Source organism: Canis lupus, chromosome 6, assembly GCF_048164855.1.
Source record: "Canis lupus baileyi chromosome 6, mCanLup2.hap1, whole genome shotgun sequence".
NCBI classification, from domain to species: Eukaryota; Metazoa; Chordata; class Mammalia; order Carnivora; family Canidae; genus Canis; species Canis lupus.
In genome coordinates this window covers 43,737,584-43,762,033 of record NC_132843.1, presented here as the reverse complement: position 1 = coordinate 43,762,033, position 24,450 = coordinate 43,737,584, and the positions used below count along the sequence as shown (strand labels likewise).

Here is a 24,450-nt window from a genome sequence, read left to right as displayed (position 1 = left end):
TTGTTCAGCTCTCTACTAGTTAGGATGGAAGCTTCTTACATACTGGACTGGTTGTGCTCTGTCTTTAAATCCTCTAAATAGTGTTTCTCAGAGGGCAGAAATTCCTTTTTTTTTTTTTTTAAGATTTTATTTATTTATTTGAGAGAGAGAGAGAGAACAAGTGGGGAGAGATGCAGAGGAAGAGGGAGAAACACTTCCTGCTGAGCAAGGAGCTGGATGCAGGGCTCGATCCCAGGACCTGAGACTGTGACCTGAGCTGGAGGCAGATGACACTTAACTGACTGTGCCACCCATGCACCCTGAGAGAAGAAATTTTTAATTTTAATGAAGTCCATATCTTCTTTTATGGATCAAGCTTTCGTGTGCTTTAGTTCAGAAATTGATACCTAACTCAAGGTCACAAAGATTTTCATCTGTTTTCTTCTAGCAGAGTGGTATTTTTAAGGTGTAAATCACATCACACCACTACCTTGCTTAAAACTCTCTGAGGATTTTCCCTCATATTTAGAATAAAAATCTAAAGTCCTATTCCTGATCTACAAAGCCCTGCATGGTGTTACCCTAGGCTTCTTCCACCTCTGCCTCTTGCCCTTTTCTCTCTCATTTTCTCCACTCCAGCCACATCTGCTTTCTTGCCATTCCACATATCCTCCTTGGAGCCCTTGTACTGGCTGTCACCTCCATCTGAATCACTTCCCTTGTTATATAGGTCCAAAAGTGCAAGAGCATCTGACTCTGGGATCCCAGACACGACAGGTTCAGCAATTGGCCACTGACAAAGTTTTAAGGCAGAAAGACAAGTGATGGTGACATGGGAAAGGAATTTATTTCAGTGAGGCCCACACCGGGAAGATAGCAGATTAGTATCTCAAAAGACTGTCTCCAAGGTGCTGAAGATACTTCTAGGTTTATATAAGGAAAGTGTGAGACAAAGGTCAGCGGGTCCACGCAGGTGAGCCGCAAAGGTCAGGTCGGTCATTTTCTTGAGGTCAGTCACAAGAGGTCTTGCTGGCTCAGGGCAGCCACTATTGCTGGAGGGGGTAGTTTAGGTTCCCAAGGAGAGCTGCTTTGCCTGCAGGATCTTTTGCCTAAGTTAAGAGATAAACTGGAAAGAAGAATTTAATCAATTAGAAGGTACAGACTGAGGTCAAAATGGAGGTAGCTGATGTCCTTTTTCACCTTCTTAGATCTTCACATGGTTCCCTTCTCAATGCTTAGGACTCGGCTAGAATACCACCTCCTTGAGGAGGCTCCCTTCTACCAGTCTGTCTAAAATAGGACCCCTCTTTCACTTGTGATCCTGTTCTCTCTCTCTACTTTATTCATAGCACTTATCACTATCTGGAGTTACTTCTTTTGTTTGATCACTTGTTTTCTTGCTTACTTGTACCTCCAAAATATAAGTTCTTTAAGGGCAAGGAGTCTTCTCTTTTGTTAATTAGTGTATTTTCTGAGTCAAGAACCACAACTGGCACAGAAATTTGCTTAGTAAATATACGTTGAAAAAAACGAATTATGTGTTTCTGATGACTGTATCTATGGGGAAACTCAAAATATGAACCTTGGCATAAAGGAGAGAGTGAGATTAGGACCTAGTGGGGCTTGTTTTAAAGCAAAAGAAGAATGAGAGTTTTCAGTGGGACCCCAGAAAGATGAAGTCTGCTGAGCAGGGATGCAGCCAGTTCCAAAGAATGATGACCTATGCTTGATTCCCTCATGTAAACAGTATCCAAGAAGAGACTTCCAGCAGTTGAAGCCCATTGCCTTCTCTAGGGCAAGATTTCTCTCAGGATCTTGAGCTTAGTGCAATTTTAGGGACTCTTCTGAGCTCATATTTTATTGTGTCCAGCTTAATTAATGACAGAGACAATACCTTTTGATCCATAATTAATGTTTCAATTAGTATTAGCATAAGAATAGACATATAGCTCAATGGATAAAATTGAGAGTCCTCAAATAAACCCTTACATTTACGGTCAGTTGATTTCCCAAGAGTGCCAAGACAATTCAAGGGGGGAGGGAAGAGTCTTTTCAACAAATGGTTCAGGGACAACTGGATATTCACATACAAGAGGATGAGTTAGACCCCTACCTCAAACCATTCACAAAATGGATCATATCAAAATGGATCTGATATACAACTTTTAGAAGAAAGCCTAGTGGTAAATCTTTATAACCTTAGGTTAGCCAGTGGTTTCTTAGATAAGATACAATGGAGTATTATCTGAACATAAAAGGGGAAGGATACTCACTACATATTGGTACATACTATGACATGGATGAGTCTTGAAAGCATGTTATGTGAATGGAGCCAGCCACAAAAGACCATATATTTTGTCATTCCATGTCCAGGATAGGCAAGTCTATATAGAAAGAAAGTAAATCAGTAGCCACCTAGGGCTGGGGGAACAGTAAATGAGGTGAGAGGGGATACCTAAGGGTTTCTTTCCGAGGGGACAGCAATTTCTAAAATTAGATTGTGGTGATGATTGCATACCCCTGTGAACTTCCTAAAAACATCAACTTGTACACTTTACTCAGGTGGTATGTGTGGGGTGCAAATGATACCTCATAAAGTTGCTATTAAATGATTTTAATGAGAAATGCATGCCTGGTGGGGTGTCTGGGTGGCCAAGATGGTTAAGTGTCTGACCCTTGGTTTCAGCCCAGATCATGATCTCAGGGTTGTGGGATTGAGCCCTGTGTCCAGTTCTATGCTTAGCTCAGAGTCTGCTTGAGATTATTTCCCCCTCTCTTTCTGCTCCAAACCGCCACTCTCTCTCTCACTTTCTTTCTCCCTCACCCCCAAATAAATAAGAGCACGTGAGTGGCTCTGTCCATTAACCATCTGCCTCTGGCTCAGGTAATGATCTCAGGATCCTGGGATTGAGCCCTGAGTTGCTGAGCAAGGAGCCTGCTTCTCTGTCTCTGCTCCCCCTGCTTGTGCTCTCTCTTCCTCTGCCAAATAAATAAATAAAATCTGAAAAATAAATAAATAAATAAATAGAATAAACATTTTTTAAAAAAAGAAATGCATGCCTGTTTTCAGTATCACATTCCCCCACCATTTACTGAGCAACTGCTATGTGCTCAGGTGCCAAGACAAACAAAACATGCTGCGGCCCTTGGGCACCTAAACTCATAGTTAAGTAAAAAATCCAAACACATGAACATAGAAATTGAAATTCAAACAAAGTGCTAAAGGATTCTGGAAGCAGAACATGTTACCTTGCTCAAAATATTGGAGAAACTCCAGAGGAAGTGATAGACAAGTGGAAGTTTGCTAGACTATGAAAGAAGAATGAGGGGGGGTTGGGAGGGGGTTGTCCAGGCTCTGAGAGCAGAGTATGTGAAGGCACAAAATGCCAAGAGAGCCTGGAGTGTTCAGGAAAGAGTACATTTATTTGGCAAGAGGATGCATTGCCTGGGAGAGTCAAGAGACTCGTCAAAATGATTAACAAATCTAGGCTGAAGGAATCATGTGTAAAAATCCCAGCTTTAATTTAAAGGCAAAGGGGACCCAGACCAAAGAGACAATCAGCTTCTCAGAAGGAAGGTAACTCTGCAACAGTGTAGGATGGAGAGGCAGGAGGTAGGGAAGCTGGTCCAGAGGCTCTTGCCAGAGGTGACAAGGGAGGGAACATCAGGGATGGTGGCTTGGGGGTGCAGGAGAAATATTCTGGAGACAGGCTGGCCAAATGTATGGAGTGGATGCTCAAGAGGGAGGCAGCTCAGAGGACAGGAGTTTCTAAACTCAGAGACGGAATGGCTGGAGGCTCAGTTTCCTGCCACCACAGTGTAGACGAAAGGGTAGGTGTGACCAGAGGATATCATGTTTGTTGTGGAACATGCTATGCCAGCAAGACATCCAGATGGAGTGTTCGGGTGGTTGGATATACGTGCCTGGAGCTCAGGAGAAAGAGCAAAGCCTAAGACAAATTTGGGGGTCCCCTTTCTTCCTTCCTTCCTTCCTTCCTTCCTTCCTTCCTTCCTTCCTTCCTTCCTTTCTTTTTTCTTTCTTTTCTTTCTTTCTTTCTTTCTTTCTTTCTTTCTTTCTTTCTTTCTTTCTTTTCTTTCTTTCTTCTTTCTTTCTTTCTTTCTTTCTTTCTTTCTTTCTTTCTTTCTTTCTTTCCTTCCTTCCTTCCTTCCTTCCTTCCTTCCTTCCTTCCTTCCCTCTCAAAGATTTTATTTATTTATTTGAGAGAGCAAGAAAGAGAGCATGAGCAGGGGGAGGGGCAACGGGAGAGGAAGAAGGAGAAGCAGACTCCCCACTAAGCAGAGAGCCCTATGCAAGTCTCAATCCCAGGACCTTGAGATCATGATCTGAGCTGAAGGTGGGCACTTCACTTACTGAGCCACCCAGGTGCCTCCAGATTTGGGGATCTTTAGTCTATAGGTGGACATTGAAGTCTTGAAGCAGGTGCATCATCCAAGGGAAATATATTGAGTCAAAATAGAAGAGGCCTAAGTCAGGAGGCTCACTGAAGATGCAGGAAGATGAAGGGAGTTGGTGAAAGGAGCAGGGGAGGGACTCAGCAGGTGGAGGCCAGTGAGGAAGGGCTGTGAAGTAGGGTTGGGAGCCATTCCTAAAGAGAGAAAGGAGACTGAAGCTGGTAGGAAGGAGGCTGAGAACAGGGGCACTTGGGTAGCCCAGTGGTTGAGCATCTGCCTTTGGCTCAGGCTGTGATCCCAGGGTCCTGGGAAGCAGGCTTCACACAGGGAGCCTGCTTCTCCCTCTGCCTATGTCTCTGCCTCTCTCTGCGTGTCTCTCATGAATAAATAAATAAAATCTTTAAAAGAAAAAGAGAGAGGGTAAGAACAGCAGGAAAGAGGAGTATTGAGATGCTCAAGATGGGGAGGCTGGGAGCAGGACGCTGGCCACCATGGGGCTGATTGGTTGTTTGGTAGGATTAAAGGGGTAGCTTGGAACATGTCTGCTGTCTGTGTATCCTTCCCTAGCAATGGTCTTTTTAAAATCATGCTTTGAAATTTGTGTTATATTATAGAATTCTTCAATAATAAATGAGCAGTCACCTTCTTTAAAGTGGCAGGAAGAGGCCACTCACGATCTCCTCATGATCTCAAGGTCCTGGGATTGAGACTTGCATAGGGCTCCCTGCTTAGTGGGGAGTCTGCTTCTCCTTCCTCTCCCATTGCCCCTCCCCCTGCTCATGCTCTCTTGCTCTCTCAAATAAATAAATAAAATCTTTGAGAGGGAGGGAAGGAAAGAAGAAAGAAAGAAAGAAAGAAAGAAAGAAAGAAAGAAAGAAAGAAAGAAAGAAAGAAAGAAAGAAACAAGGAAGAAAGGGGACTCCCAAATTTGTGTCTTAGGCTTTGCTCTAAGACAATGCCTTTGAAAGTTTACAGGACCTCTCCCACTGGAAAAAAAGTTTACTTTGTTAGTATAAGGATTAGAATGCAGACATTGAAATATGTTAAAGTACTTTTTGTTGTTGTTGTTGTTGTTAACATTCATCAAATTGTTTCTTCACTCCTTTTCCTGCTTTCTCTTCCTACAAATCCCTCTGTACTTGAGGGATTGGTTTTTATTACCTTTAATTAAGCACAGCCTGGAAGCAGATGCTACCCATGGAGGTATTTCGTCTTACGCAGCAAATCATGTGGGGATAAACCACACCAGATGACATGTGTCAGCCCTGCCTCATGTGCTTCCTGAAGGCCGTGTGACCAACTCGCGTATGAAAAAGCGTCGTTTCCAGGAGACTGGTTAATTACAGTATTGCTGTAGCATCATTTGGGATGAAGTGAAAAGAGCAGCTCCTCGTGGCCCAGTCGAGGCTAAAAGAAAGATGGGCTGTATGACCCTAGCCAAGTCATTGCCATGTTCTTAGTTTGGTCTCATCACCAATATCATCTGTAAAACTAAGTGTTTGGATAGGCATCAGTGATCTTGGGACTCACTTGGGGGGGTTCTTGTTAAATATATAATAAATTCCAGGCCATACGTCGGACCCACTGGACCACGGTCTAGCAACAGACCCTGGGAAGTGCAGATGGCATAGGAACTCTCTGAACCCCCTCCTCCAGCTCTGTGATTCCATCTTTCTAGCACTGGTTCACAGTGAGAGGGGCGTGGAGAGGGCAAGCCTGAGCAAACCGGAAATTGCCCTGATGCCCCAACCCAAGCAAGTATCACTGCTAGGAGTTTTGTGGGAGGTGGTGGGTAGAAATACGCATTCATGTGCTGACCACTTATGTGTATGTAGCACAGATTGGCTTGAGGAAGAAGCTACCACCCAGTGGTTCTCCATGGCTGCCTCCCCTTCCTCTGCTGACCCTGAACATGGCCCTGGGGCAGAAGTGGGCACTGGGGCAAAGGGAAGAGACTCCCAAAGCACTGAGCAATGTATTCTAAACGATGGTGCTGTGCCTTGAAAACACAGTGATGTCACTCAGTATTCTTCCTCCAAAGACAAAGCTGTTCTTTTGGCATTTCAGTCCATTCAGAGTGGTGTCACTCACCGGGGTCTCTCAAAAGCTCTGTTTGGAATAGCGTCTTTAAGTAACCACTTGAGTGCCATGAAGCCACTAAAATAGGCATCATTTCCGCTCTGTTGGAGCTTCCTGTCAGGGTGCGCAAACACGTCAAAGGGCAGACAAACAGGACTGCACAACACAGGCAAACAAACAGAGACCTTACCCAGCAAACACACGTAGTTTGAAATATTGACATTCTGAACAGGGATTAAGACTTGTCCTGACGTTCTGGGTTGAGATGGTTGGAGTCAGTCCAGGGGTACCAGATTCACCACTCTCTGCAGAGATTGGATTATGTCCTCCCCTCCTCTCCATTTACCCTCTCTCCAAATCTGGGATTTTATTTGTTTATTTGACAGAGAGAACGAGAGAGTGAGAGAGCCCAAGAGCAGAGGGAGAGGGAGCCTGATGTGGGACTCAATCCCAGGACCCTGGGATCTTGACCTGAACTGAAGCCAGACGCTTAATCACTGAGCCACCGAGGCACCCCTAAATTTGGTATTTTAAATGTGCTCATAAACATTGATAAAATTGTTCTAAGAGTCACACACTGGGGATACAAAAAATTAGATACCTTCCTGCCATTCAGAGGCTTGGCATTGACAAAAATTAGGAAGATGCCAGAAGTTTTCACCAAGAAAATATCAAGAACCTTTCTTATGAATCAAAGAGATCCAAACTCCAAATAAGCATGTAAATGTTTGGATCATTGTCTAAAATCAACTTGGCCTCTAAGCCTTCCCCAGGATTAGTTAAAAGCCCAAGCTAGCTTATTCCATGGGAATTGCCTTAATTGTCCTGTTGTAAATTAATTGGATTTTTTTTTTTTTTTTTTTTTTTTTGTGGGTCAGATGAGCTGATCTCATTTTGACTAGAAGCTGTTTTTTCCCTCTCTTTCTATTTGTGGGAAGCAGCGGGCCTAAGTAGATCAGCACTGTGGCTTGTATACATATGGATAGCTAATGTCTCTTTTCCGGGCATTTTCAGATATGAAAGATTCTGGATGTGACTCTGTTGGCAGAGTCCAATGCAAACCTTCCATGAGTCTGTGTTCAACTTTTCTGACTTTGGAGGTCATCTTTTAGAAATAGCTAGGTCTCCTGCACATAGATCTCTCTGAAGATCTGTTATGAAAATAGTGAGCCAGGGGCAGAGAACATGGACCTCGAATCCTCAAAACATTTCCCAAGGACGTAAAGACTACAACAACCAACATCTTTATGCCATTTAATTGTGCTCACAGCAAGACGCTGCCTACTGAAGATTGGATGCATTCGGTCAAGGACATAATAAAAATTTTTTCCATATGTTGGCTGAACCTTTATGGACCTATAATTTGATTTTCTGAGATGTAATTTGATTTTACTTGCTGCTTAATTCTAGCTTTGCCTTACGGCTAGCAATAAAGAGGGTCTTACCCCAGCCTTGTCCAAAAGGCTTTCCTAGCCTCTCCATGCTGGATGAGATACCTCTTCTCAAAATACCCTTTGCATTTCAATATTGCTATTTTCTTATTCTTTTATAACTGTAATTATCCTTATTTATCTGACTCTACTACTAGACTGTTAGCTTCTTGAGGATTAGCAATATTAAATTATTTATCTCTTCCTTGCTTAGCACAAGGCAGATGTTTAACAAATCCTAATCAGGTATTTATTTATTTGTTAAGGTTTTATTTATTTATGCGAGAGAGGGAGAGAGAGCATAAGAAGGCAGAGGGAGAGGGAGAAGCAGACTCCCCCTGAGCAGGAAGCCTAACACAGGGCTCCACCCCAGGACCCGGAGATCATGACCTGAGCTGAAGGCAGATGCTTCACCCACGGAGCCACCTGGGTACCCCTAACAGATTACCTGGGTAATCTTTTTTTTTTTTTAAAGATTTTATTTATTTATTCATGAAACACACAGAGAGAGAGGCAGAGACATAGTGCTAGGGAGAAGTAGGCTCCCTGCCAGGAGCCTGATGCAGGACTTGATCCCAGGACCCCGGGATCATGACCTGAGCCGAAGGCAGATACTTAACCACTGAGCCACCCAGGTGCTCCAAGATACTTTTAAAATACGTGGTTAAATACACGGGCATATGTATGTGTGAATGAATGATGATGCAAGAATAAACACATCACAGCACAGCAGGATTTAGGCGTCTTGTTGTGGTGCTACAAATCCCCTTTGATCAGGGGCAATCAATGATTAGCTGTGGAAGTCAAAAGTGATTTAGATCCCCTACCAGCTAAGATGGTTAAAAAGTGAGATCCTGTGGGGCACCTGGGTGTCTCAGTCAGTGGGTTAGGCATTCGACTCTTGATCTCAGCTCGGGTCTTGATCACAGGGTCTTGAGTTCAGGCCCCACTTTGGGGTCTATGCTGGGCAAGGAGCCTACATTTTTTAAAAAAGAAGTGTGATTCTGTGTCATGAATTCTATTTTGGGGAGATGCGTTCTAGAGAAGATAGGGCCAAGAAGGTACAGATTAGGACATAGAGGCAAATCGAGGGTTAGACCGAGCAGGGAGAACACTGGGCCTCTAACCCCAATGGGATTGAGGCCTAGAGAAAGTAGGAATAAGGGGGAAGGAGCTGGGTCTGGGAGTTGGGTGGCCTTCTAAATTAGAGACTTTTGGTTCCCAGGCGTTTGTCTAGTCGTTGGGAAAGAAGTGATGAAGGGTTGGGACCTCTGGCATTGTTCTAGAAGCACTGCACTGGAGCCCGTGGGCACTGTCACAGCTGTAACCAGGCAGCACAGAGCCTTGGCCACTCTGCAGCTCCGTCAGCCATGAGGAGGACAAGTGCCTGCTGTCCCCTACAGTTAACACAGCAATTTCAAGTCATTGGTTTCCACAAGAAAAGAATTTCTAACCCTGAAATTAATTCCCTGCTTTATTTATGTTCTAATGCTGAACTTTGAAGTCTCTTTCTTTTTGCCACTTACATTAAGAATCTATAGGGGCGCCTGGGTGGCTCAGTGGTTGAGCGTTTGCCTTTGGCTCAGGTCATGATCCTGGGGTCCTGGGCTTGAGTCCCACATCAGGTTCCCCGTGGGGAGCCTGCTTCTCCCTCTGCCTATGTCTCTGCCTCTCTCTCTGTCTGGCATGAATAAATAAAATCTTTTAAAAAAAAGAATTTATACACACACACATACACAGAGTTTCTGAAGGTCCGTCTACTGCTTACAATTGAAACAGTGATTCGGACACTGATAAGGAACCCAAGGAACTGGTATGTGACCCGGAACTGTCTGCCTATGTTATGGTCAAGTCAGAAGCGGTGAAGGAAAAATGAAGTTTATTTCTTGCAAAGGAGGTGGTTCCAGTGAATGAAAATCATGCCCCAGGGAGTCCCACGATAATGGCAGGGATTTTATCCCAAAAGTAAATTATCAGGACAAGTTAAAGCAGAGTAGAATTATCGAGCCTCGACAGGGCCTGCCTGTGCATGGCTGAGGTCTAATTTAACACAGACCAACGTATGTATTCTTGTTACAGAGTGAGTCGTTGTCTGCACTTGATGATTGTCTGCATTTCTGTTTCAGATAAAAATTGAGAGCTTCCCTTGGCTGATACTCTAGCCTGTTCAGAGCCAGCGGAGGGCTGAGTGGGAGTGGAAGAAGGTCAGGCTCTATCCACGGTGGCTGATGGGTTGTTCTCAGACCCTGGTGACCTCAGATCTTGAATCATTCCTGCCACTTTTTACTAATAAATATCTCACCCTGCGTGTGTTTCTGGGCATCGGGTGATCTGGCTTGTTTTCTGTTCCCTTTATTGAACGTTGCTCAGAAAGCACACTGGCTCTGCTGCAGAGAGCCTTGGCTATGACGCAGGGAAAAATGGCTTTATTTCCTTACATTTTTTAATGCCAAGGCTTGGGCTGGTAAGAAGAGGATTATGCCAGACCAAAGTTATTTCCTCTTGGGCTAAAGGGGCAGGATATATGGCGGCTGGTGGTGGGTAGCAGAGGGTGGGGGATGGGGAGGTGGCCCCTGTGGATGTAAATAAAGCCATCGATTCTAGATTCTATGTCACGTGATGCCCTAAACCAGAAGCCGAGATGCCAGTAACTCTATGTTGGCCCATTGAAAATTCCTAAACAATGATTATCAGTGACTCCTTATCAACTCAAGGACATCCTTGGGGGTTAGTTCTTTATCAGTAATTGGGACAAAGATATTGAAAGTATTCACTAAATTAGGAGAGGGCCCCCATCTGCAGGGAGGGGATGCAATCAACTTGGATATTAGGAACAGACAGCGGCATGCCTTTGAAACATCAAAAATTCTGTCTATGGAAACCAAAATTTGCTCCTAATCACAGCAGAGACAAATGCATGTTAACATCTTTAGGAGTCAGGAATATCCACTCAAGGGGGCATGAAACCAGAGTCACGAATGCAGGAGAAAGTGCTCCCACGTCAGACTGTGAACTGAATGAGTTAGTGATGTAGTTTCATTAGTAAAACAATTCACTGTGATCGAGGGTAATTGAAAGGGAGAGTACCTTGCCGAGACAAGAAGTCATCTCTTCATGGCTTTGAGCACTATGAGTAGTTGGAGTTCATTTGTTACGATCTCACTTTAAAAAGAACAAACATCCTAGGGGTGCTGGGGTGTCTCAGTGGTTGGGCATCTGTCATCGGCTCAGGGCGTGATCCCGGGGTCCTGGGATTGAGTCCTGAATTGGACTCAAGGAGGGAGCCTGCTTCTCCCTCTGCCTGTGTCTCTGCCTCTCTCTCTCTGTTAGTTTCTCATGAATAAATAAATAAAATCTTTAAAAATAAGTTTAAAAAAATAAAATGAACAAATGTCCTAGAGAAGGATAGTCTTGCTTCTGGTAGATGTGACACAGGGAAGGAGGAGGATAATGGTAGCTCTTCCCACGGGAGGCGCCCCTGGGGCCCTGCCTTCGGTGTCCGTCACACGAGACAGCATCGCAAGATCTTCTGTGTGATTTTTGACTCTTCTGTGGGGTCAGATTTTACGACTCTGGAACTTAGCTTTACTGAATAATGAAAAAATAGGTAAGCTGATGAGCTAAAATTAGCCACTAATTATTTGCGATGCACTTCCCTATCGGGTTCTCCTCGTGCTTGCCCTACTTTTCTTCGTCCTCAGCTATAGAGACCATTTATCTTGTTCAACAACTGCAGGATGACAGCAGCACTTTCTTGGCCTGAAATTCGGGCTTCTTTTGCACTGATTCTGGTCAATTACTGCTCGAAAATGCTAAACCATAAATAAGAGAGGCAGCAAACTGGGGCTAATATTTCTGGCAGTTGGATATTCCTAGTAGCAGAGTCAGGGGCCACCTGGGCTGGTCTGGTGAGATCTGCCTCTTCCAGCCTCCTCACTGCCCTGTGTGTCCTTCCATCATTCTCTTTATTATGCTTTCATATGTACTTTTATACTTGTGTGTTTATGCCCTGGGTCAGTGCTTCTCAAATTTTACTGTACATTCGGATCACCTGAGTATCCTGTTAAAACCTAGTTCTAGTTCAGAGGAATGTACAAGCAACTCCTTGAGAGCCAGGCAAAGGTTTGTGATCATTTTTTTAAAAAGCTTTCTATTGAAGTGTAACTTATGTACAGAATGTACAGATCATCATATTTCCCAAAACTAAATACATTTGTATAATCAGCCCCCCTCCTGAAGAATTAGAACATGCCCCATCCAGCCACCACGTTTCCCCAAAGGTAGATGGAATCTAATTTCTCTTGCTCTTGCTGTTCCCTACAACATCCTAGTGAACATACTTGGATGTGACCCTTAGTTCAGGTGTGCTTGCAGTTCTCTAGGGTGGATGCCTAGACCTATCCTGATTTTGATTTCGATGGCAGACTGGTGCTCCACAGAAACACAAGTGCTTTCTAGCTCTTTTAGTTCAGGAGAACTTGGCTGTTGGATGGCTTTTGTCTAAGGAATCAAAGGCTGATGAATGATTGATAAATGCTGCCAACAGCCTTAAGTTGTTTGGCATTTTGTTGTTGTCTTCAGGCTGAAACAGAGTAACTGTCACTGGTGCTCTTTCAATGCCTGAAGTCCCTTTGTTCTTTACATAAAGTCTAAATTTAGAAACTATGACCCTATATTTTGTTGAAAGGAAATCAGCCTGGAATTTGAAGAAATATCTAGTATACTAGTTTAAAACCCGAGGAGCGTTTTCAAAAAATGAGATGGAAATTAACCATTCCGAGAGAAATTAACCCTACTGCTAGTTAGGGACAATAATTTGGCCAGGACTGGGGCTCATAAATCAGTATAGGGTCTAAATAATTCTGATAATAGCCATCTTCTGGAGCTTTTCCAATTGCATGGCAGCTCAGCTGTTCCGATGGCGTTACACTACAGGTCTCTAGGTCTCTGTGATGCACAAAAGACACGCCTGCAATTGTAAGGCTGCACAGCTGAAGAAAGCAATATGTCTGGTTAAAACATGATTTATGCTTTGATAATTCCATTGACAAAAGATTTGCAATGGACTCTGTCCCAGTATCTAATTTCACCATTATCCGTTAACTGTAGATACCAAAGTCTTCCTTGGAATCTGCTCCCAACAGGTTCTTTGAGGTAACAATTATAAATGGACATGAATTTCCTAAGTGTTGGCAGGTAATTTTTGTGTCTAATATCATTTATTACTTTACCAGGCTGCTTTTTGAGGGATCCATTTCTCGTCTGACTGCTGATGGATTCTTACTTGTGTTCAATTGTTGTGGTTCAACAGAAGACAGATGATATTTTTCCTTCTTAAATCCAGCAACTTCCCTGCAGATATGACCCAATCTAAACATCCTAAAAGAGCATGCTTGGCAAAACCACAGTAAATGTTGATGTCCAAGAGCTCCTAAGTTACGATGTTAGCTGGTGGATATGTAAAAATACACAGTGTTCAAGAGACCAGCAGTTGGTTCCAGACATCTGAGGGATTAGCATACAGATTAGTAAAATGATCTGTGTGTATGTTAAGGCACAGGCGTTGTCGGGAAGCTGGCTTAGGGTTATGAGAGTAGTGTCTTTTTCATGTGCATGTGTTCACTTAGAGAAGGCACTTCTGTTACTAAATGTAACCAGAGCTCATCTAATCATTTGAAAATATCCACTGAGTACATATCATATGGCAGGTGCCATGGCAGGCGCCAAGCACAGGGACATGAGTGTGAGTGGTTCCTGTCCTGGCGTGATCCACGGTATCTACCTGGGGAGATAGAGGGATAAGCCGACATTGGCAATTAGAGGGAGGACTCTCAAGATGCTGTGTCCTGTTTATGTTAACAGTAACTAACTCAGAACTTAACACAGTAAATACTCCAATGAAGAATGCATATCCTCTGATACAGGAATGTTCTAAGAAGGTACAAGAATTCTTATCAACCCAACCTGGGGTGGGGCGGAAAGACCAGAATCAGAGAAGTCTTCAAAGAGGAAAAAATATGTAGCTGGTATGGTAGGCTGAGTAACAGTCCCCCAATAATGTCTGTGTCTCATCTCCAGTACAGGTGACTATGTAAGTAGCAAAAGGGACTTTTTATTTTATTTTATTTATTCATTCAGGAGAGACACAGAGACATAGGCAGAGGAAGAAGCAGGCTTCCCACAGAGAACCTGATGTGGGACTCGATCCCAGGACCACGGGATCACAACCTGAGCCAAAGGCAGACACTCAACCACTGAGCTATCCAAGCTCCTAGGCAAAAGGTACTTTTGCAAATGGGATTCAGTTAAAGATCTTGAGAGAGGAGGGATTATCTGGATGGGTCCAATGTAGTCTCAGAGTCCTCACAGGAGAGAGGAAGGAGGGTCCGAGTCCGACCGAGATGTGAGAGAAGCAGGTTGGGTTCTGCCCTTGAGCTTCCAGAAAGAACCAGCCCTGGGACCTCCTGACCAAAGACCAGTAAGACTCCTAATCTCTGAAACTGTAAGACAATAAATCATATTGTTTGTAGTTACTAGGTTTGTGGTGATCTGTCATAGTAGTAATAGGGACCCAAGACACTGGCTCACTCATTCCTGGGAACCTACCATTCCCAGCCATTTCCTTAGACACACAGACTCTCCCTTTCTTCCAGGGACTCTATCCTACCTCCGCAACTCATTCCCTTCACCAGAATGTACCCCGACATTACTAATGACTGCAGGTCCTCTGGAACGTTTGCTTTCCAGACTCGTGCTCTGTCCACCACTTTCTATTTTTCCAGTACACTCTCTAGGGCCTGATGCTCGCAATCCTCCAGTCCCCCTGGGTCCTTGAATCTACCGGCCTCACCACCTGTGCACTGTCCTTCATCCCCAATGGCCTCGCCTGCCTCCTCACCCAATTTAGATTCTTGGGCAATCGTCGTAAACACACCCTAGCCTCTCTCTTGCTTTCATGTCTTTGCCTGCCAAAATTCCACCCCTGCTTATATCCGATTGTCTGCCTACACCTTGTCTGTGCTTGGACAGCTGAGTGTGACCGGAGGAGACATACAACCACATTTAAACACAGAACCACTGATCTCAATCAGCGCTGATGCTGCCTGGCCCTCCTCCTGCACAGGTGTAGTCCCTGCACCCACCCTCTGCCCCCCTCCCCAGCTAACACATCTCCCCCCTCCGCACCCCACCCTGCTTCTGATGTCGGGAGATGGGCTGTCAGCAGAAGGCTCCCACATGCCACATCCTGCCCTGCTCCCCACACAGGCTCTCCCACTCCCCTCTGGGACTCCCAGGGAACTGTCATAAGCCAACCTCTCCTTTCATGTGCCAGCTCCCGATCTCTGTCCCCTGTTGGACGACAGCACTCCAGACCTGGCTTCCCTCAGCTCCAACACAATTATTTCTCATCTCGGATTTGGCATCATCCCCATATTGCAGCAGAACTCCTTTTATCTCCTTGCATTCCTCTTGAACCCACTCCAGTCCAGCTTTCTTTTCCACTGTCTTACTGAAATAGCTCTCGTGGAGAGGTCAGCGCCAAACTCAATGGTCAGGCGCCAACTAAGTTCACTTTCCAGAAGCGTTTGACACAACGATCACACCATCTTCCTTGAAACGCTGTTTTGCTTTGGTTTCTGGGACACTCTTTCTCGGTTCTCCTCTGGCTCAACTGGTGACTCTTTGTTTCCACTTGTCTCTCCAACCTCTAGACAGCCTGGAGACCCAGGGCTCAGTCTTTAGAACTCTTCTCCATTTACTCCTACTCCTCGGGGATCTCATCCAGACCCATGCTTTTAGTATGCTCACTGTTCCCAAATTTGTTTCCTCCCCCTCCCTCCTTTAAAAAGATTTATTTATTTAAGAGATAGAGAGAGCACAAGCAGGAAAGGAGAGAGGGAGAGGGAGAGAATCTCCAGCAGACTCTGTGCAGACCGTGGAGCCCAATGCAGGGCTCCATCTCATGACCCTGAGATCACGACCTGAGCCAAAGTCAAAGAGTTGGACACTCAACTGACAGTGCCACCCAGGCACCCCTGCGTCTCCCTTTTGAACCCCAGCCATTGCCTTCACATCTCCACTTGGATGGGTAACAGGCATATCAAATAACAAGTCTCAGGCTGCACTTCAGCTTGCTGCCTCTGCCCCAGTGACATACCATCACACCTGCTACTCTTGTGGGTTTTCCCGCCTCTGTAAATGGCAAGTCTATCTCTTTAGAGACTCCAGCCTCCCCTCTTTTACCCACACTCTATGTCTAAATCCATCAGCATATCCTGTCAGCTGTATCTTCATGGTACGCTCAGGCTCCAAGCACTTACCATCTCTACCACGATGACTAGAGTCCTAATCCTTTCATCCCCCCCTCTCCTGGGTTGTCTTATTGGCCTCCTTGTTGATCTCCTTGTTTCTTCCCTGGCTCCCTGTCCCAGAAAGAAGGATTGATTCTCAATGTAGAAGCCATTTATTTAACATTTATTTATTTACTTTAAAGATTTTATTCATTTATTTGAGAGACTATGCAGAAGCAGGGGCAGAGGGAGAGAGAGAAGCAGGTTCCCTGCTGAGCAGGGAGTCCAACGTGGGGCTCTATCCAAAGACCCTGAGATCATGATCTGAGCTAAAGGCAGACACTTAACCCACTGAGCCACCCAGGCGCCCCTTAACAAATATTTATTAATGCAACATGTGCTCTGTTTGAAATGTGAGATCCTGCCAAGTGTCTGCTGCATCTCTAGATGCCAAACCTCTCCGCGGCCAAAAAGCTGAAAATGCCCCTTTGACCTCATTCTGAGCAGCCCATTCTTGACCACTGTACTTCCAGCCGCAGTGGTCTCCTTGCTGTCCTTCAAAGAAGCCAAGCACGCCTCTACTTCCAGCACTGGTATTGGACGTTCACTCCCTTTAGAATGTACACCCCCACCAAATCTCACGGCTTTCTTTTTCACTTCTTTCAGGGCTCATGGAATGAGGGAGAACTTTTATAAAACAGTACTGTCTTACTTGCAACCCTAGAATTCCCCATTACACCGTCCTCCCCTGTATTCTTCTTATGACATTTGTTTATGCTTTAACAATTCTATGTATATTTACCTGTGGATCTGATTATGGCTTAATTCCCTCCACTAGAATATAAACTTTATGAAAGCAGGAATTTGAGTTATTTTACTCACTGCTATATTCCTGATGCTTAGAATCCTTTCTGACATGTGGTAGATATTCCACAAATACTTGGAGGATGAACAGGTTTGCTAGATAAAATATTGGATGTCCAGTTACTTTTGAACTTCAAACAAATGACATATTAATTGTTTAGTATCAGTACATCTCATGGACTATTTGGACATACTTATACTAAAAAATTATTTCTTGTTGATTGGAATTTTAAATTTATTTATGTGTCCTGTATTTCTATTTATGAAATCTGGCAATCCTATGAACATATGAATACTTGATGAAGGTTTTAAAGAATTCTGGAGGATGACAAAGGGTAAGAAAAGACATTCTGGCAAAAGAGTGAATTTGCAAAGGTGCACAGGTGTGAAAACAGTGGCACTCATTCAGAGAAGAATGTTTTAGAAAGGCTAGACTATCCCCAACTTTGTTGGAAAATAAGCTTTTAAAGGGTCAGTTTCAACACTTGGACAGACTTAAAGTCTCATCTTTACAGATGAGTGATATTTAAAGTTTATAGGAGGGGCACCTGGGTGGCTCAGTGGTTGAGTGTCTACCTTCAGCCCAGGTCGTGATCATGGAGTTCTGGAATCGAGTCCTGCATCAGGCTCCCTGCAGGGAGCGTGCTTCTCCTTCTGCCAATGTTTCTGTCTCTCTGTCTCTGTCTGTCTGTCATGAATAAATAAATAAAATATTTAAAATTTTTTATAGGAAATATAGAAGACAGAATCTTTGTTTCTCCACCATACCCCTCTTACAGGGAAGGATATGCAAAATACCACAGGGACATTTGGGGGTGGGAGAAAATATATTTTTGCTCTTTCAACCTTGGAATTACATGAAGCCATTAGCTTCATATGGTTAATAACCACATTATTAACATTGCTGATATTGCTGGTCCTAATGTCTCTGGGCTAAGTCCCCTCCCTTATAATAAAGTTATGTACTGATTAGATCTTTTCTCCTGAAAGAGATGTGGCCTTACACAGTGATGCTACGATGTGGTGTCTGTGGGCCTTTTTCAGACTGAGGCACTCATTCTCCCAGTTGTCAGGAGCACTGGCTGCTCTGATTTGAATGATTTTCTGTGAGTTGCCATTAGTCAAAGTGAGCCATTTTGCCCAAGTCATACTCTCAACTTGGGTGGCCCACAGCCCAGCCCAGAACTCCCTTTGGGACCAGCTGAGGCCCTCACCATGATTGCAGAGCAATTCCTGTCCTCTCTCCCTCAGTCCTCTTTCCTTGTCTCCTTTCTGTTTTGACCTGATAACACTCCTCCATTTATCAATCTAATGTATGCTAATTCCTGGCTCAGAGTCTGCTTCTTGGGCACTTGATTGGATGAGCACTGGGTGTTATACTATATGTTGGCAAATGGAACTTCAATAAAAAAAAAAAAATATTGAATTAAAAAAAAAAAAAGAGTCTGCTTCTTGGGGAGCTTCACCTAGGAGAGTTGGTTCCAGGAAGGATCTGAAGAAGCCAACTCTAAAATGGATTTGGGACTGGGTTACTCATTGGTCACCAGCCACTGGTTCTCCCTCAGCTCATACCTAAGGACCATGGAATGCCCCTATGACCAGTTGATTGGGAGGGAAAAGGTCATGCTAATTCATAGGGTCTGCTTGGAGTTTGGATGCAAGACGAAAAGGGACCCTCCTGCACTACTGCTGTGTGACAGCCATGTGGGGGAGACCCTGGAAGACAAAGAAGGAAATCCTACCAGTTGGCAGACTTCTGGATGGTGCTTATAGTCATCTACTTTGGGTGGTTAGTTTCCCTGACAATATTAGGAGATTGAGGATGAAGACATCTGTAGAAGAGGCATGTTGGTGGGCCTCTGGGCGTGGCCCAGAGTGTGATGGGTTTTAAATCCTACCATTAATGCCCAGCAGAGAATATCCACCAAGGAAGAGGTGCCAGAACCAAGTAGAAAGAATGACAACTGGTAGTTATCAGCCAGCCCATCATCAACCAAACCAGTGATGGCATAATAGGCATAGGAACAGATAGCCATGGTGGCAGGAGTAGGGCTACACATGAGCTGAGAGCATGGACTCTCACTCACCAAAGCTGGTGTAGGTACTGGAACTGCCAAATGTCCAACCACCAGCAACGTAAGCTGACTTTGAGTCCCCAGTATGGTACCATCTCTCAAGGAGACCTGTTAGCTACTCATGGCAAGTTATCAACACTGGTCCCCTTCTACACTGGAAAGGGTGGCAATTCATCTTGGCAGGAATCAATACATAGATGTGGTTTGCCTTTCCTGTCCACAGAGTGTTAGCCAGCACCACCCTCTGAAGGATCACAGATGGTTTGATATAAAACCATGTGATGCCTTATCAATCTGAGGCACCCACCTTATAGCAAAAGGGGTGTAAAAGTAGACAAGTGACCATGGGGTCAACTGGACCCTGCTCCCTAGCAGGGTGGAATGGCCTTTGAAGGGGCTGCTGAGGCTTAGGCTTGGAGATGATAAGCAGCCAGAATGGGGCATTATCCTCCAGGTTGCAGAACATACCCCAAATCATCTAGCACTATGTGTGCTATGTTCCCAGAGGGAAGAATATGTGGGTCTGGGAAACAATGTGGTGGTAGGAGTGGCTGTGTTTATCATTACTGTCAGAGACTAATGGGAATTTGTGCTTTCTGTCCTCAAAACTCTGGACTCTGTGGACCTAGAGGTCTTGTACCTAGAGGGGAAACCACTTCCATTAGGAGACACAGCAATGGTTCCATTAAACATTAAGCTATAGTTGCTGCCCAATCACTTCGGGCTCCTTGTTGTAAGAGACAAGAAGAGAAAAGGAATCGTCACCCTTGGGTTGTATCATATTAGTGACACAGCAGGGGTCATCGACTGTGGTCATCAGGAGGAGGCAGGGCTGCTGATACACAATGGTGCCAGGGATGGGGTGGGGGAGGGATATGCTTGGCCCCCATATCACCTCCAGGAGAATTTCGTGTACTTCTTTCCCCAAATTTGATGGTAAGTGGATAAGATGCCATAGTCAAAGCTGGAGAAGGACATGGCAACCAGGGTCTCAGACCTATCAGGGATGAGAGTCTAGGTCTCCCTACCAAGTGAGCCACCAAGACCAACAGAGTCATCAGTCAAGGATGAGGGGAATCTAGAACAGGTGGTGGGAAGGGAAATGATCTGTTGGCACCGTAGGACCCATTGCTGCGGTGACAGGTTATAGTTCTTCCTTTTTTAAATTTTCCAGGAAAAAAAAAAAAAACAGCCAGAATCCTGGAGGAACTGATTGCAGAACTTGCTTTACAAAGAAAATAACGCAGGCAGCAGAAAGGGTGGACTGTGATACACTCACTGTCCAGATCTTCCCTTCAGGACTGAGATACCATTTCTCCAGCTGTTGGAAGTGTTGGCAGCTGAAGGCTCTCAGCTGAGTCACTCTCCAGAAATGCTCTTCGTCCCTTGCCCAGGAACATACCCTCCCTGGGGCCAGTTTCCAACCAAAGATAGTTGGATGGGGGATACAAAGGTCTAACCTCTTTGCATCAAAGTGGGACAAGGCAGGCTCTGCACAGCACTCCTGTGTCTGCAGCCTCGCTTTTATACATCCCAGCTCAGCTCTTCTACTTCCTTGGGTCTCCATTGGTGCTGATCCCAAAGACACTCCCCAGTGAACTTCCTGTACACAAATCTGTTTCAAAGTCTGTGTCCCAGGGGATGTGACCTAAGAAAACATTGTTGCAAATTTATTACAATTTATTTCCAGGGAGAGTTAAATAATATGAGGAACAAGCTGAGGAAAGAGTCATTATCTGATAATTTATAAAGGAAATGGCACAGAATAGTGAATAGAGCTGAGAGGTAAGAAGAGTGTTGTTGTGTTGAGCTTTATAGACGGGGCAAGAATCCCTGTTGGGACTGTTTCCAGAAGGGAATCAGAGTGATGGAGGTGAAATAGAATCAGAGGGATGGAGGTTTGTGCAAAGAGGATTAGGTAAAGCAATGCTCTAGGAGAGAACATATGGGAGACATCCTGCGTGTCCTACATCCCCTCAGCCCACCTTTATATTCTGGCCGTTAACATAACTGATGTTGTGTGGGGTTCAGTGGGGCTGGCTTGCATCCCGATCAGTGAGAACATCCTTGGCAATGTGCAGGTGCAACCTGACAGCAGCTCACCTCAGCCCTACCACATACCTCTCAACTTCTAGCACTTTCTGCCCTGTGGGATGTCTGTAGGAACCCATTCAGCCATCCTGACACAATGGTTGTGCAAACCTGGCAGGGAGTTTCATTGCCTGTGGAAGTCCCTGACCCAATGGGAGATGCTCAGGTGGACAGGTTTGAGGAGCATTTTACATGGGCCCCTTCAAGAGTTGCTCAATCCTGAGCCAAATGGCCAGCTTTATAACACACCTGCAGATTGTTTTTCCTCCTTCCCTGTTTTACTCTTCCCAGTCTTATTCCTGCTCCTTGGGATCATTTTCCAAAATAAACTACCTGTGAGCAAACTCTCTTCCTGGGCTGGACTTTTTAGGGAAACCCAGGCAAAGACAGTTGGAACCAGAACTCCCATTCAGAGGGGATCTTTCACCAGTCAAGGGCCTCTGGTGTTAAGTGGGAGGACAGCAGTCCCTGGCTTGCAGCAGCATCCTAATCATGAAGAATTTCACCAGGAGCAGGTGGGATCACTGGAACACTCGTATGCCACAGTAATGGCACCCAAATGGTATGGGAACAATGCATATTATGTGGGTGTGCAGTTGGCCGAATCTTGTTAACAGCATCAGAAGTCCTGAAAAGGAAAGTGACAGGCTTAGATTAATCAAATATCCACTTAAGACATTCAGGGAAAGCCAGAAAGCCTCCATGGTGGTACTGGAAAAGGGATTTAATTATAAAGATACAGAGCCACAACAGAGAGTAAATGCCAGAGTCAGAGCCCCTGGAAAATGAAAAGGGAACACCGGTTTGGATGAACTAGAGAAATTTGGCCCCCCGATTCCCTTGAGGTTTCCAGGTTGGTGGAAGTAGCTCAAAATCCCATGTTGGAGGAGGGGAGCCTCTCCTGGAGACTCTTCAGAGACCTTACTTGAGGCTCTTGCCTCACAGATGAATGTCCTCCTCTGGATCTCCTCCTGCTTCCTTTTGTTGCCACAAGATCTGGCTAATAGTCACTGGCAGGAAATGGGAAGGCATAGCTGGAGGCAGATCTTGATGGAACTGGGCTAGGAGGGCAGGATCTAAAGCTGGGGGTGATGGGGAAAGAGGGGAGAATTAGTTGACCTGACAGTGTTCTATGATTAGAAGTTTCATCTGAATCAGTTGTTAATGTGCGGGGATTGCTCTGTATAAATATTGAACATATTGGTGACCAGCAGTAAATGAGGGAGAGATGCTGGAACTATCTTTCAGAGTCTTGAGAATGGGGTTAGAAAGCTCAAGGAGATAGAAATACAGGAATGGATTTATTATATGATACGGAGAACCCATCCATGAGCATGCAGTCCATAGAACATCCCCTCCACTAAAGCAATAAGGATGTGCTAACGAGGGGCACCGGTGTCTTTGGAAAGTCCAGTGATGGTTATGCCCCACAGGGCAGGAGTAGAACTGGGCTCTCCAGTATGAATGGAGGTGAGAGGATTCTGGAATAGCAGAGCCCAGGCGTGGCACTTAACAGACAAGGGCAGGGTGGATATAACAGGATCAGGCAGCAAGGTGAGAGCCTAGAACAGATGCCTCCTCTCGGAGTTTTGTGGCAATGGCTAATAAATAGACCATAGTGATTCTAGAGAGGCAAGATAGATGGGTGGCTGATTGAAATGCTTCTTCGCTTACATAACCAGAAATACTTGAGAGCTTGGTGAGCAGAAGGCTAACATCAATTGAAGAAGCGGAAAATCATGACCTCTTGTCCAGTTTCCAGGTCTGAGCTAGTTCTACTCACAGAGGTCACTGACTGAAGGAGAGACTGGGTCCACTTGAGAAAGGAGCCTATGATGCTGCTACTGGAATAGACATCGTTTCCACCAATTCTTCCTCATGGAAGAACTCCCTCATTCTTCCATGACCCGTGGTCATATGCCAGAATCAGTATAGAGAGGGAAAAGGGAAATTACCAAGCCTCTGGGGGGTATTGGATATAAGGGACTCAAAATACCATGACAATCCCCTGGTCTTGGTAGAAACTTATGGAAGCCAGGCGATAAACGGAATCCTGCATAAACCCATCTGACAGTGGGTCTAGCGAGTCTGCAGACCCACCTGTGGCTACTACCCCAGTCCCCAAGTGCATAATTTGGATGCATATACATAACAGCAAGCAGAATCCTTACACTGAAATTCTGATTTATGGAGTTAGAGCTCTGGTAGGAAGGGTCCTTAAAACTGCCCTCCTCCAGCCAAGGTAGTAAACAGAAGCAATTATGTATCCTAAGAAGAACTGTGCAGCTAGGCCGAGGGATGCAGAGGAAGTGGCTTTGATCATACCCCATCCAATCCACCTGTATGGTCCTTGTGGAAACCAGATGGACCAAGGCAGGCCGTGACTGGGTCTACTCAGTTGCACCTGTTGTATCAGATATTACATCTTTACTGTGATGTATTACATAGTGTCTGGCACTTGGAGTGCAGCTATGGATGTGGTGAATGTGCTCTTTCTGTCATCAGTAAAGGAAAAGCAGGACCAGTTTGCTTTTACAAGGCAGTCCCTGTCTTGCCACAGGGCTGTGTTAACTCTTTTTTCCTTCTGTGACAACACAGCCCACAGGGACCTTGACCATTTTGATCATCCACGGAGGCAGGATATCACTCTGAGCTGTTAGATTAATGACGTTATGCTCATTTTGATTCAGAGAGCAGGAATTAATGCAGATTTTGAATGTCCTAATCAAATCCGTGCGTCAAAGGACGAAATCGTCAACACCGCAAGGACTTGTGGCTGGAATAAGATGTCGTTGCAGACAAGCTCTGACGATTACAGCCACCTTCCACAGAGGTTATAAAACTACTAGGGAGATTAGGTCCTGCTATTATTGTAATTTACCTGTAACAGACAATATAAGGAAAAGGCACTGAGAGGGTAGTCCATAATAACCTTTCATGTGTTTACTGAGGGTGCCTGCTGATTTTTAGGGATGACTATACTGCTGCTGCAATTAAGGAGCAAATGAGTGAGAGGCAACAGAAAAACCTCAGAAATACAAATTTGTTGTGTTGGGCATAACTTTCTAGTTGTTGGAAATGACATGGTTTCCTTAGAAATGGGCAAGTAGCCGCTGCTATTGTTCAGACAGACAAGTGGGGGGAAGATGCATAAAATAATAGGAGTGCACCAACAGGGGTGTGTGCTGGCCAGGTCTGAAGAGGATACCTGAGTCAGCACTGGGGTGG

General features: G+C 44.9%; 1 long non-coding RNA gene across 6 annotated transcripts in view; it reads right to left on the bottom strand.

The window, feature by feature from the left end:
* Positions 1-913: 913 nt before the first annotated feature.
* The window catches only part of LOC140635499 (uncharacterized), a 29,918-nt gene continuing 6,381 nt past the window's right edge, over positions 914-24,450 (bottom strand). For 3 of the 6 annotated variants that reach the window (XR_012032818.1, XR_012032813.1, XR_012032816.1), the window contains one exon: positions 21,926-22,304. This is a non-coding gene — a long non-coding RNA (uncharacterized lncRNA). Of the gene's footprint in view, positions 1,106-2,269; positions 2,364-14,051; positions 14,402-16,222; positions 16,325-17,074; positions 17,153-17,632; positions 17,745-20,591; positions 21,851-21,925; positions 22,305-24,450 lie in introns of those variants that run through there. The other 3 variants (XR_012032817.1, XR_012032814.1, XR_012032815.1) reach the window with 2 other exon arrangements.